At 45.8% G+C, this 11564-nt stretch overlaps 1 long non-coding RNA gene across 1 annotated transcript; it reads left to right on the top strand.

Annotated features, from left to right (window-relative positions):
- The first annotated feature begins 585 nt into the window (after positions 1-585).
- On the top strand, positions 586-10123 carry LOC132657944 (uncharacterized). The gene is made up of 2 exons (XR_009596757.1): positions 586-8297; positions 8621-10123. It is a non-coding gene; the product is annotated as an uncharacterized LOC132657944 (long non-coding RNA).
- The last annotated feature ends 1441 nt before the right edge of the window (positions 10124-11564 follow it).

The raw sequence follows: 11564 nt of genomic DNA, 5'->3' as shown, positions 1-11564 counted from the left end.
TCATGGAGCTGATGTTCAAGTCCAGTTTTCCTCTTCATCACAACACAGGATGAAGGGCACGCACAGCAGTACTTATTCCAGAAAAAATAAAGGGTGAACTGCATTATTCAGCATTCCCAGAAAAGAAGTCTGGCTGTCTGGCTCATTTTGTGGGGAGTGGTTGATAAGACTATGAAAAAAAAAGGCAGATTATATTCTCTGATACTGTAGGTGTGACTACTGCCCCTGTGCTGAGAATAAGTAGCACCCCACCGCCCCCACCCCTGAATTTTGTAGTACGGGTCTAAGCGCACACTCGTCTCCCCCAGCCCTAGTTTGTTTGTGGTCCTTGGCATCTTGGCTCTGGTCAGAGACTTCTCCATAAAAGGTTCTGCCGGGGCACTGGCTTCCTCTGGCACAGGATGCCCGGGGCCAGTTTCATCAGCCTGTTCTCTAGCTTGAAACCCACTGAGAATGTGTCACTTCCGAATTTCCCTGTAACCTTGGGATTTAGGAATGGCAGTTGTTTTTTCCTGTTCTTTCTGAAAATCTCTGTTTTGAATTAGACAGGAAAAGGCTATTTAGGTGCTCACAAGATTTATTAAAAGCACTGTCTGGGTTTGGTAAATGATTGCGAGTGATCACAGTCCCCTTTCACTCTGGACCTCACAGTTACAAGGGCATCAGGATTGGGGTGCAAAGGTGAGGGCTGAGACGGGCCGGAGAAGAAAGACATGCGACCCCTGGGAGCCCCACTGTTGCGCTCTGCAGCGTCCTGCTCCCGCCTCCGAGGCGCTGTGAAGTTGCTGCCTCTCTCCTCTGTCTTCCCTGGGTCTGCGACTCCTTGAGAGTGTATGTGACATTTACCAGGTGATCAACAAATGTTTATTTAATAAATGAGCGCGTGAATGAGACTTTGTTTTCTAATTCAGGCTAAATGAATATTTCCAAACCCCCTTTAACGCCCTCTCTAGAACCGATAGATTGGGGGGCAAGGCATTTGGTTTGATATTTATATGCCCAGAGCTCTACTTTACTGTCATGCTCTAACAAGGTTTTCATTATTTTTAAAAGAGCTCCCAGGAGTTTCTGTTGAGCAGTCAGGGTTGAAAATTGCCACTCTACATATACTTAGAGGAATTACTACCTCATGGCTGATGGAGCATGTGGGTGAATTACGTTTTACAAAGTCTGAACCTTGTGGGAAAAATTTGTTGGCTTCCAAACACTTACCTAAAGACAAGAGCCAAAGAGACAAGGACATTGTCTGGAAGCGCAGGTGCTCAGCTCTGCTCTGATTCAGTAACTGTTCCGCTATAGGATGTCTCAGCAGACACTTAACTGATGCCCTAAGTGGATTCTCCTGAGAGCCTCAGCATCTTTCCTCCATTAGCTTCCCCTCGCAGTGTTCTAGTCTAAGAGCAATGGCTTATCTGACAAGCCTGAAAATGTGTTAAATAGACAGACACAGCTTCCTGGTGGAAACACTGAGCTGAGGGCACCGGGGGGGAGGAATAAATAGATAAGTCTCTCTTGCTCTGAAATTGGAGATTTGAATTGTGTTAAGATGCTAGGATACATGTGCAAGTAGCCAATGGAGTGAGGGCTATGGTTGCTTTTCTCAGGTTGTTATAATAAGGTTTTTTGTCTTCACTGGTTTCTGACTCCATGTGCCCCTGTGATGGAGTTTATACCTAAGACAGCTTAGGTCAGCTTCCTTTTTGCTGTGTGCTGGGGGCAGGGTGGAAAGAAAAAGCAGGAAGTGGACAGACAGCTATATTCTTTTGCCTTTAGAACTCTGTGTTCCTCATGTATCTGTATCTAGCCCACCATTTCTTCTTTCTTTAATGATTTAAAAAAATGAATTTGGCCTCATGTGTTTACCCTGTGTCCTTTTAGTGAAAAAGAAGGGTGTATACAGATGTCACTGCCCTGGAGTTCCTGGAAGCAGGCTCATTATGTGCTTTTCCAGGGGAATTTGCAGAGAAATGGACCTTTATAGATGCTCACAAGCATTCCCTACGTGAGTTTGGCTGTTATTTTTACATACAGAAATTTAGATTAATTGGTATCAGGCACTGTAAAGATTCTAAGATTTTGCCCTCTTGCAGTTTAATGAATTAGCTGGCCACAGTTGTGTGGCTGCCAGCAGAGGCTGGAAATTCTTGCTGCTGCTGCTAAGTTGCTTCAGTCATGTCCGACTCTGTGTGACCCCATAGACGGCAGCCCACCAGGCTCCCCCATCCCTGGGATCCTCCAGGCAAGAATTCTGGAGTGGGTTGCCATTTCCTCCTCCAATGCAAGAAAGTGAAAGTGAAGTTGCTCAGTCGTGTCTGACTCATAGCGACCCCATGGACTGCAGCCTACCAGGCTCCTCCGTCCATGGGATTTCCCAGGCATGAGTACTGGAGTGGGGTGCCATTGCCTTCTCCAAGAAATTCCTGAGTGAGAAACAATGAACTTGAGTACTCACAGCATTAGTGGTGGCCAGAATATCAGCGATTTCTTGTACACTTTCTCCAAGCCTCAGTCCTCATCATGCGATGCAAACAGGACCAGGTGACATGTGCACATATAGGAGAGGACCTCGGAGCCTAAGGAACTCACATCTTTCACTGAGGGCAGTAAGCATGCTAATCTTGTGCGCCAAAGGGCCACACACTCTCTGTCTCCCAAGGCTGTTCCCTAAACAAAAATCCTTGAAAAGGTATTCTAGAACAAAGGCAGTCTGTGCCTCTGTTTGCAAGACACACCAGCCACCCCTAGAGAACTGCCTCCTAGGAGTGAGTCAGGACCAAGAGGAGGCACTCACGGAGGTGCAGATAAAGCTGGATGCTGAGGGAGACAGTGGACTTCATAAATTTCCCTACATCCCATCTTGAGTTTAGTAGGTGAGTACCTCCATGTATCAGTGAGCATTTGCTATGTAACAAACACCCAGAGCGTAATAGTTCGAAACAACAACCATTTTATTTAGCTGGTCCTGTTGTCTTCACACACTGGCAGTCACAGAGTTCCAGGAGTCACGGGAGACAGTGAGCCCCGCGTACTCGCACTTTCCAAGCTGCGGCATTGCGTTTGCTAGCATCCCATCAGCTTCTGTGGCTGCTTTCACAACCATCCATGCTCCAGAGCTGCGCTCGGTCCCTTCCAGGTCTCAGCTCCTTAGGGAGGCCACCCTGTGGTCTCTCTGCACCCCTATCACTTCTACCCCCGACCCAACTTCATTTCATCATATTCTTTCCTGGATCCTGAAATTAATTACTTACTGATTCTCACACACACACACACACACACACACATTTTTTGCCTGTGCTGGGTCTTTGTGGCTGTGCACAGGCAAGTGGGGGACACTCTCTGGTTACGGTGTGTTGGCTTCTCTTATTGCAGAGCGTGGTGCGTGGCTCAGTAGCTGCAGTACACAGGCTTGGTTGCCCAGGGGCATGTGGAATCTTCCTGGATGAGGGATCGAATCTGTGTCCTCTGCATTGGCAGACAGACTCCCAACCACTGAACTACCAGGCAAGTCCAACTTATTCATATATTAAAATAAAGAGGTACAGTAAATATATATGTATATAAATAAACAACAACAAAGTTTTCTCCAACCGCAAAGCAAGCTCTCGAGGATAATAGCATATCTCCAGCACCAAGAAGAGCCTGGAGAGAGCTGATGTCAATAAAAACCTGTCAGCGAATGACCTTCCAGGACCATGGATTTGGGCATCTTTATAGCAAGCTCCAGGAGTTGGTGATGGACAGGGAAGCCTGGTGTGCTATAGCTCGTGGGGTTGCAAATAGTTGGACATGACTGAGCGACTGAAATGAACTGAACTGAACTGATGGGAATGGAGAGGCAGAGCCAGGAAGATATGCCAGACACCTCATGGTGGTTGTGATGGGAAAGGCAGACACACAAAGCCAGGGGACTCCGTCATCAGATCTTTACCTGCCAGATGGCAGAGACTTCCAAACAGTGATCATGTCTCTTCCTTCAGTTGAAGAAGATTCTATTGGTTAGGATTCAACTTATTATTATGAAATTTACTGGCATTTTAAGGAAGGCAACCCTTTTTTTTTTCCTGAGGGGAAGAGCACTCTACATTTTTAGGATTTGGAGGCTTAGGAAAAATAGCTAAGGATTTGTGTTCCTTTCTCTTTACACTGTTGCTTAGCCTTTATATAAATCATCCCCAACCTTGCTTTAAGTCCCAGGGAGGGTTGATAATGAGGCTGTTTTCCTCTTCTTTATTCCCACTTTTGTCTTTGCTTTATTTATTTTTTTTTATTTTAAATTGGAGGATAATTGCTTTACAATGCTGTATTGATTTCTGCTGTACAACAACAGGGATCAGCTGTAAATATACATTCCTCTCCCTATTCTCCCCCTGTGGGTCATTACAATTTGCTTTATTTTGTTTCACAGTTGTGGACATTAGGGAGACCTGGATATGTTCGTCAGGGCTTAACCACGTCTTCATGTGTTCATACTTCACTTCTGGAACCAAAATCAGTACTAAAGAAGCAGAACCAGTAGGAGCTCTATAACTATATATTATGTGTCTGTAAAACTGTATCTCTATCTATGTCTGTGTGTGTATGTATCTACCTGTCCATCTACCTACTTATTTAATATGAGGAATTGCCTTCTGTAATTGGGGCTGGCAAAGCAAGTCTGCAGTCCATAGGGCAGGATCCAGGATTGCAAGATCACAAGTGGAATTCACAGAATGAAATGCTTCTCTTTGGGAGAAAGTGTCAGCTCTGCCTTGGAGGTCTTTTGGTTCATTGCTCAGGCCCACACATTCTTCAGGATCATCTCTCTTACCAGAGGCAATCGATTAGAGACTTCAACTGCATCTTCAAAATACCTTCACAAACAGGTGCTCAGGGCTGGTGCATTGGGATGACCCTGAGGGATGGGATGGGGAGGGAGGTGGGAGGGGGTTCAGGATGGGAAACACATGTACACCCATGATTCATGTCAATGTATGGCACAAACCACTATACTATTGTAAAGTAATTAGCCTCCAATTAAAATAAATAAATTTAAAAAATTAAAAAAAAAACCTATCTGGGAAAAAACAAAAACAAAAAACCTTCACAGCAACACCTAGATTAATGTTTGATTGAATAACTGGGACTGTAGTCCTGCCACATCGACACATTAGAAAAGCTGTTACACAGAGCCTGGAATGAGGTGTAGGGTAGAAAAGGAGCCTGAGCATGTTCTCACAAGGTCTGAACATATTCCTTGGTCCTACCTTAGGGACTGAGGAAGAGTAAGCTAATTCAGTAAACTAACAAGTTTCTAATCTAATAATCTGCAAATAGAATAACAGTCTATGCTAATTGCGACTCACATGAAAAATACTAAAGTCTGTTGGTGAGACTCTGAGAAGCACTGAGCTTAAAAGGACCAGGGATTGGGAGCTGGCAGGCTGCAGACAGCCTTGGGGGCTCTGGATGGGTGACCTGTCTCTCTTTTGCAGGGACTTGTCCTCAAGGCTTGAAGATACCATACTGCCTTCCCTTCCTCTCGTGTTCTTCACCCATGCTGTGCTGTGCTTAGTGGCTCAGTTGTGTCCAACTCCTTGCGATCCCATGAATTGTAGCCCTCCTGGCGCCTCTGTCCATGGGGATTCTCCAGGCAAGAATACTGGAGTGGGTTACCATGCCCTCCCCCAGGGGATCTTCCCAACCCAGGGTTCAAACCCAGGTCTCCTGCATTGTAGGTGAATTCTTCACTGAGCCACCCGGGAAGCCTCTTCACCCATAAGTAATTATTATTCCCAACAACAGTTTAGCTTAAGCTTTGTACACTGCAAAATTCTGCATCTTCATGTACATATATATTCACACACGCACACATGTGTGATGCTCCACGCATGTACATGTGCATTTACACACCAAGAATTCCTGCAGTTCAGACAAAAGCAAAATTTGAAATGGGATGTTAACGTCAGTCATCTTAATACTGGGGTGACTTCGTGTTGTTTTTGTTGGGTGCCATTCAACTCTGGGTCAGAGGTGGGGTGTGTGTACTGAGATTCCTTTCTCAGATAAGGAACACCTCCTGGGGCCTGGGAAGCTCCTATGCCCCTTCTCCTGACCCCTCCAAATGCTCTAACTTCTTCCAATGCTAAAATTTTATTAACAACAGAAAAAAATCTTCCTTTTATTCAATATTAGAAAAAAGTTTATGAAAAACACTCAGATAAGGAAGTAAGCAAGATGTTTGCACCAAAAGGTCAATGGCAGATTAATTCAGCTCTTTTTCAGATTTTGATGAAATGGGAAAGCCTTTGTGGAGGCTCAGTGGGCAGGAGGAGCCCCACTTCTTAGAGAGATGAGAGTTGAAAGATAGCAGAAAATTGAATAGGGGCTCTGCTGCCTGGCAGTTTGGTGGAGAGCTGGTCCAACTCTCCACCAAAGGTATGACACAGACATTTCAAGAAGTTCTGCTGACTCTTACTTTTTAAAAATCCCCTTTCAGAAAATAATAATTATAGTAATGTTTGGTCAGTCAAAAGTCCCTGTTACATTATCATGAATTTGTATCAGCTTTCTTCAAGTTTCAGAAGGGAAGTTGATTGTGAACTCAGCTCTTTCTTCTTGGTCTGAAGCTCCCAGAAGTAAGTATATATTCATGCTGGTTACAGGACGTTTTGGCAGAGCCATCCCAGGATTTCCTCAGGGCACAGGAAGAGAGTTAAAGTTCTACAAAGGTAACCTTAGAGCAAAATAAGCAGGAAGCTGGGCCACCGGGCCTCCCAGAGGTGGATTGTAACACGGGTTAATGGAGGAGAGTCCACTCTTCTGAGCATCCTCTGAGACAGCCCCGGGGAAGCAACGTTGAGCATGAAACACTGTATCCACGTGTGGTCGAGTTTTTAGGTGAAAGCCCTTTGGAAGATCATGGGGAAATATTTTTTCTAAATCAGATATGAAAACACTTAAAATTTTAAGACATTTATGTGCTGAAGCCATTACACAGGGCTTCAGTTCTTGACTGAAAATAAAGCTCAGGAGAGCGCCTAGAGTGGGAAAGAGTGGTGGTGAGCTGGAAGTGGGGCCGCTGACTTGGCCTTTATTAGGGTTTATGCACAACAGTTGTTCCACTTTCCGGAGGTCACTTGTGCTGAAGTGCTACATAGGAGCTTAATTAATATTTCAATTTATTTAAACTACTGTTTATCAGGAGTGGAATATGTGTAATGCCAAATCTACTGTTGACCTATGGGACTGGCCTCTGACCCCAGAAGGGGACAAGGGGGATTGTTGCTTCAGAATGAAATCTTCCCTGGTCTCTCTGGGTTGTGACATCTGTCTCCCTTCCCACACTATCCTGCCTGCAGAGGGCAAGAGCCGCTGTGCTCACTCACAGAGGAGCAGCTGCCCTTCCTGCTTTCTGGAGGAAGACTTTCAGGCCTTGAGAGTGGAAGTCCACAGAGGGAGTGGTCAGGGGATCGCCTACTATTTAATTCCTTTTGACTAACAAAAGTGTATGGAGAGAGGACTTCTCACCTCCAAGTGGCCCTGGTGACTCAGTCCCTGAATTTCTTTACTTTGTAAAAACTCTTGGTGTCATGGGTCTTTTCAGATTGTGGTCCCATTGAAAGGTTCAGAGATCAACCCACGTGCTCACCCTCATGTTTGACTGTGTCTGGATGGGTTTGCCCTCCTGCCCTGCTGGTTCCAGTACTGTGAGAGAGGACAGCAGAGTCCTCAACCCCCTAGGGGAGGCTTCATTGATACTTTTTTCCCCAGGTGGCCCTCACACCTAGAAATGCCCAACTACTGTGGCTGGATCCCTTGGGAGTAGAAAAGTATCATATGGATTCCAGAAGGTTGTTCTCGTGGGCTTCTCACCTTGCCTAGTAATTAAAACTAGAATCATGGACTCATAGAAATTTCAGTCTTGAAGAACCCTAGAGACCGTCTAGGCCAAGTCCTTCCTACACCGAGGAGGGGATGAAGAGGTAAAGCGATGCATTAACCATCTGCCCAGCCAGAGGAGGGCAGAGCAAGAACCAGAGCCTGGGTTTCATCTCCTTAATTCCAGGTTCTCATCATTATCCAACCCACTCTGCAGTATATATTAACATCAATATGTTCTCTTTCCACTGTTATCACTGTGTGTCTCCCAGCATTTTAAAGACACATTTGTTCTCATTTCTTATTCTTCCCAAAGCCTGTGACACTCACATGTTGAAGGCCATTGCAGACATTTGCTTCCCATCTGGGGTGACAGGAGCAGATGCCCCCACATCCGCTGCCCTGAGCCTATGGACTGCTAAGCCGTGGGATTACTCTTGGTGAGTCCATTGACCCTGCTCCTTGAGGGTTAACTGGAGGGCCTGAAAACAGTAATGATGAGCACAGAAAAGACAATCCAGGGAAGCAAGCAGTGGGCCTCCAGGGTTCAATATCCTCACAGGAGGGAAGTCAGAGAGCCTCTGTTCTCTGTTTTTTGAGATCGCATCCACCATTACTATATCCTCTTACTCAAGATGCCAGAGGTTTGACCAGATGATGTTGACAGAGCATATCCAACTCTTCAGTGATAGATCTAGCCTATATAGTATTCCTTTTTTAAAAATTGAAGTATAGTTGATTTACTATGTTGTGTTACTTTCAGGTATACAGTGAAGTGATCCAAAGGTGGGGCTAAAATGCTAAACAAGCTTTGTCTTCTTCCTGAAGTGACTGCAGCAAATTCCCAGTGTAGCTGTTGAAAGGTAACTGCATTCTGACCTGCAAAGGCTATAAGGTAGGCTGTCATTGACTTTATGCTAGAAACTGACATGGAAAATAAGACAATAGGGGACAGGTCAACAAAGGAACCAGTGGCCCCAATGAGCTACTATAAAAAGAGTGAACTCAGGACTGAGGTAAGAGCTATCACTGGTCCAAGTCAGCTCACATGTTTTTTACTGCTGTTGTTAAACAAACACTTTTGGCTGTGTGTGAGGGTCAGGTCCCCAGTGTTGGGTTGAAACTGTACAAAATCAATGAAAGCAAAGATTTCCCTATCAGTCTGGAGATCTCAGAGATCAGGATTGAGTGGAACATCCAGGAAGAGTAACTACCCCCATCTGCACCCCAGGAAGAGAAGGAGCAATTTTTCTGATTTCAAGAAGAGAGAAGCAACAAAGATTTGCTCAAGGATATAATTAGCTGACAAGAGTTTTGAGAGAGCCAACTTCCCTTTCAACAGATTTCGTGCTCCTGAATTTGGAAGATGTAGAAGAAAGTCAAGATCATTTGAAAAGGACTAATTATAACAATTTCACCTTTGAATTGACACTAAGTAGGAGGCAGAGGTGGAAACACCCTTATCACTTCAATATTTTCCAGTCTATATGATGAAGAAGAGGGAATGGACATATTTTTAGCATTTAGCATATTGACAACCACTGGTTTTTAAATGAGCACAGATTGCAAAGCCCACTGGGCTCATGATGTCTGAGACAAGAGCTTTTCAAGCCTTCTAAACCAGCTTTGGCTTTTCTTTGTGATCACCCTATGTAAAACCGTCAAGGAAATGAAGCTTCCCACTCTAATTTTGGTGTTCTGATCCCTCTAACATTCTGTGAGTCTTAGGTCACCTCAGTCCATTCATCTTTCCTCACTGTCCCCAGGTCTCCAAAGAGGTGGCCTCCAGGAGCCAACCCTCCCCTCACAGCTCCCCTGTAGGCCCTTCTGTTTCCCACTCCAAACCCACTATGGGCACAAACTTGCTGATGCCTCTGTTCCATTCTCTTGGGCTCTTGAAATCCTGCATCACCTCTGATGAGTTGCTGTGTTACACCTTCCTGGAGCATGGCTCCGAGTTAACAAAGGGCTTGTGGAAACACACAGGTGAAAAGTTTCTGCCCCATAAAGGTTTGGTGGGGGGTGCTTTAGGGACTTCTCCAAATAATCGTCCTCATCCTTTACCAGCATTGGGCTTCCAATCCAGACAATGACTCACACACCCAAGGCACGAGGACCCACAGTCAGCACTGCCTTATATTACATTGACATAATAGGGGAGGCTAAAAACATTTGCGTGCTGGCCTTTCCATTCAGCAATTTTGTGGTAAACGATTGGATGAAGTTCTGCTGGAAATAGACACTCATTGAATACTTTCTGCACAGACTCTGTGAACTCCGTTTGATGGTGTTTTATTATACCTCCAGCTCTTCTCCTCCTAAAAAGAAATCCCATCTTTTATTTTTTGGCCTCTGCGCTCTCTCCACAATACAGAAGAGGAACGGATGTGAACCCCAGTGAGCTGAATTGAAGGAATCTCCTTTCTTTCATGTTTTCCTAGAAGAGTCTGAATGGAGATGTTTTTAAGGAAACTATTATAAGATGCTTGAATAAAACTTGAAAATAGTTATAGAATGCAAAGGATCCCAAATGCCATTAGTCAGTGTGTGTGATATGTGATAGGAAGCAAAGCTTTTGACTAGAAGTCAGGAGGCTTAGCTTCTTCAAGGCCCAAATTACCTGGTACTTAGCTGTGTGATCTTAGGAAAGTTACTTAACCTCCCTGTGCCTCAGGTTACTCAGATGCTAACCCCACCTTAACACCTTCTTTAATTTCCTTAATACTTCCGCGAAAAGATGTTCTAATCCCTGGACTCTGTGAATGCCACCCTGTATGGTAAAGGGTGAATGTTAACGTATAGAATCAAAGATGTGGTTAAACTAAGGATACTAGAGTGGAGAAATTATCTTGGATAATCAGGGTGAGCCCTAAATCGATCACATGTATCCTCATAAGAGGGAAATAGATGGAGATTTTATTCCACAGACAGAAGAGGAAAGGGTGATGGGACCACGGAGCCTGTGGCTGGAATGAGACAGCGCGAGGCAAGGAGTGCTGACTGCCTCCAGAAGGTGGAAGAAGCAGGAGCTGATCCTCTCATAGACCCCCAGAGGAGGTGTGGCCTTGCCAGCAGACCCCTCAGTTCTGACCCAATGAAACTGACTTTGGACTCCAGGCCCCCAGGGACTGCAAGAATGAATTTCACTTATTTCCCCTCCAGGACCCACTGCAGCCTTTCTTTTGCTTTGGTCTTTCGTTCACCCTGGCCTTCCATTTTGGCCCGTGTCCATCTTGCTAACCTTGGTTCCTGACAGTCCAGGGTAGCAGCAGAGGTGGGAGAAGAGAAGAGGCTGGCAGCTTGGGTGACACCATCAGGAGCTGGCGTTTTTGTCTTCATGTCTGGTGGCTGTTCCAAGTGGACTCTTCTCCTTATTTCGTTCTGTCTGTTCCGAGGCCTCCACATGCCCGCCTGCCTCCGCTCATCCCCAGGCCGGCAGTCTTGCCGCTGCCCTTTCTCCTGGCAAGGGCAGTGCTCGCAGTGTGGGTGGCTGCCCCTCCTGCTCAGCCCGAGGCCCCTGGCGGTGGTTCCAGTCGTTCTGCCGTTCTTGGCAGCCATCCGAGAGCATCTAAGAGGGCCTCCCTTGGAGTGACCGTGTCCAGTGCTCAACCCGGTGCTCAGGTGTCTGCCCACTGCCCGACACACCCTCATCCTCGGCTCTGCCCCCCAAGCGGCCCCCCCCCCAGAGGACACATGTCAGACTCTCC

The sequence above is a fragment of the Ovis aries genome, chromosome 16, assembly GCF_016772045.2.
Source record: "Ovis aries strain OAR_USU_Benz2616 breed Rambouillet chromosome 16, ARS-UI_Ramb_v3.0, whole genome shotgun sequence".
Lineage (NCBI taxonomy): Eukaryota > Metazoa > Chordata > Mammalia > Artiodactyla > Bovidae > Ovis > Ovis aries.
The sequence above is the reverse complement of the archived record's forward strand: the minus strand, read 5'-3'. Positions and strand labels throughout refer to the sequence as shown.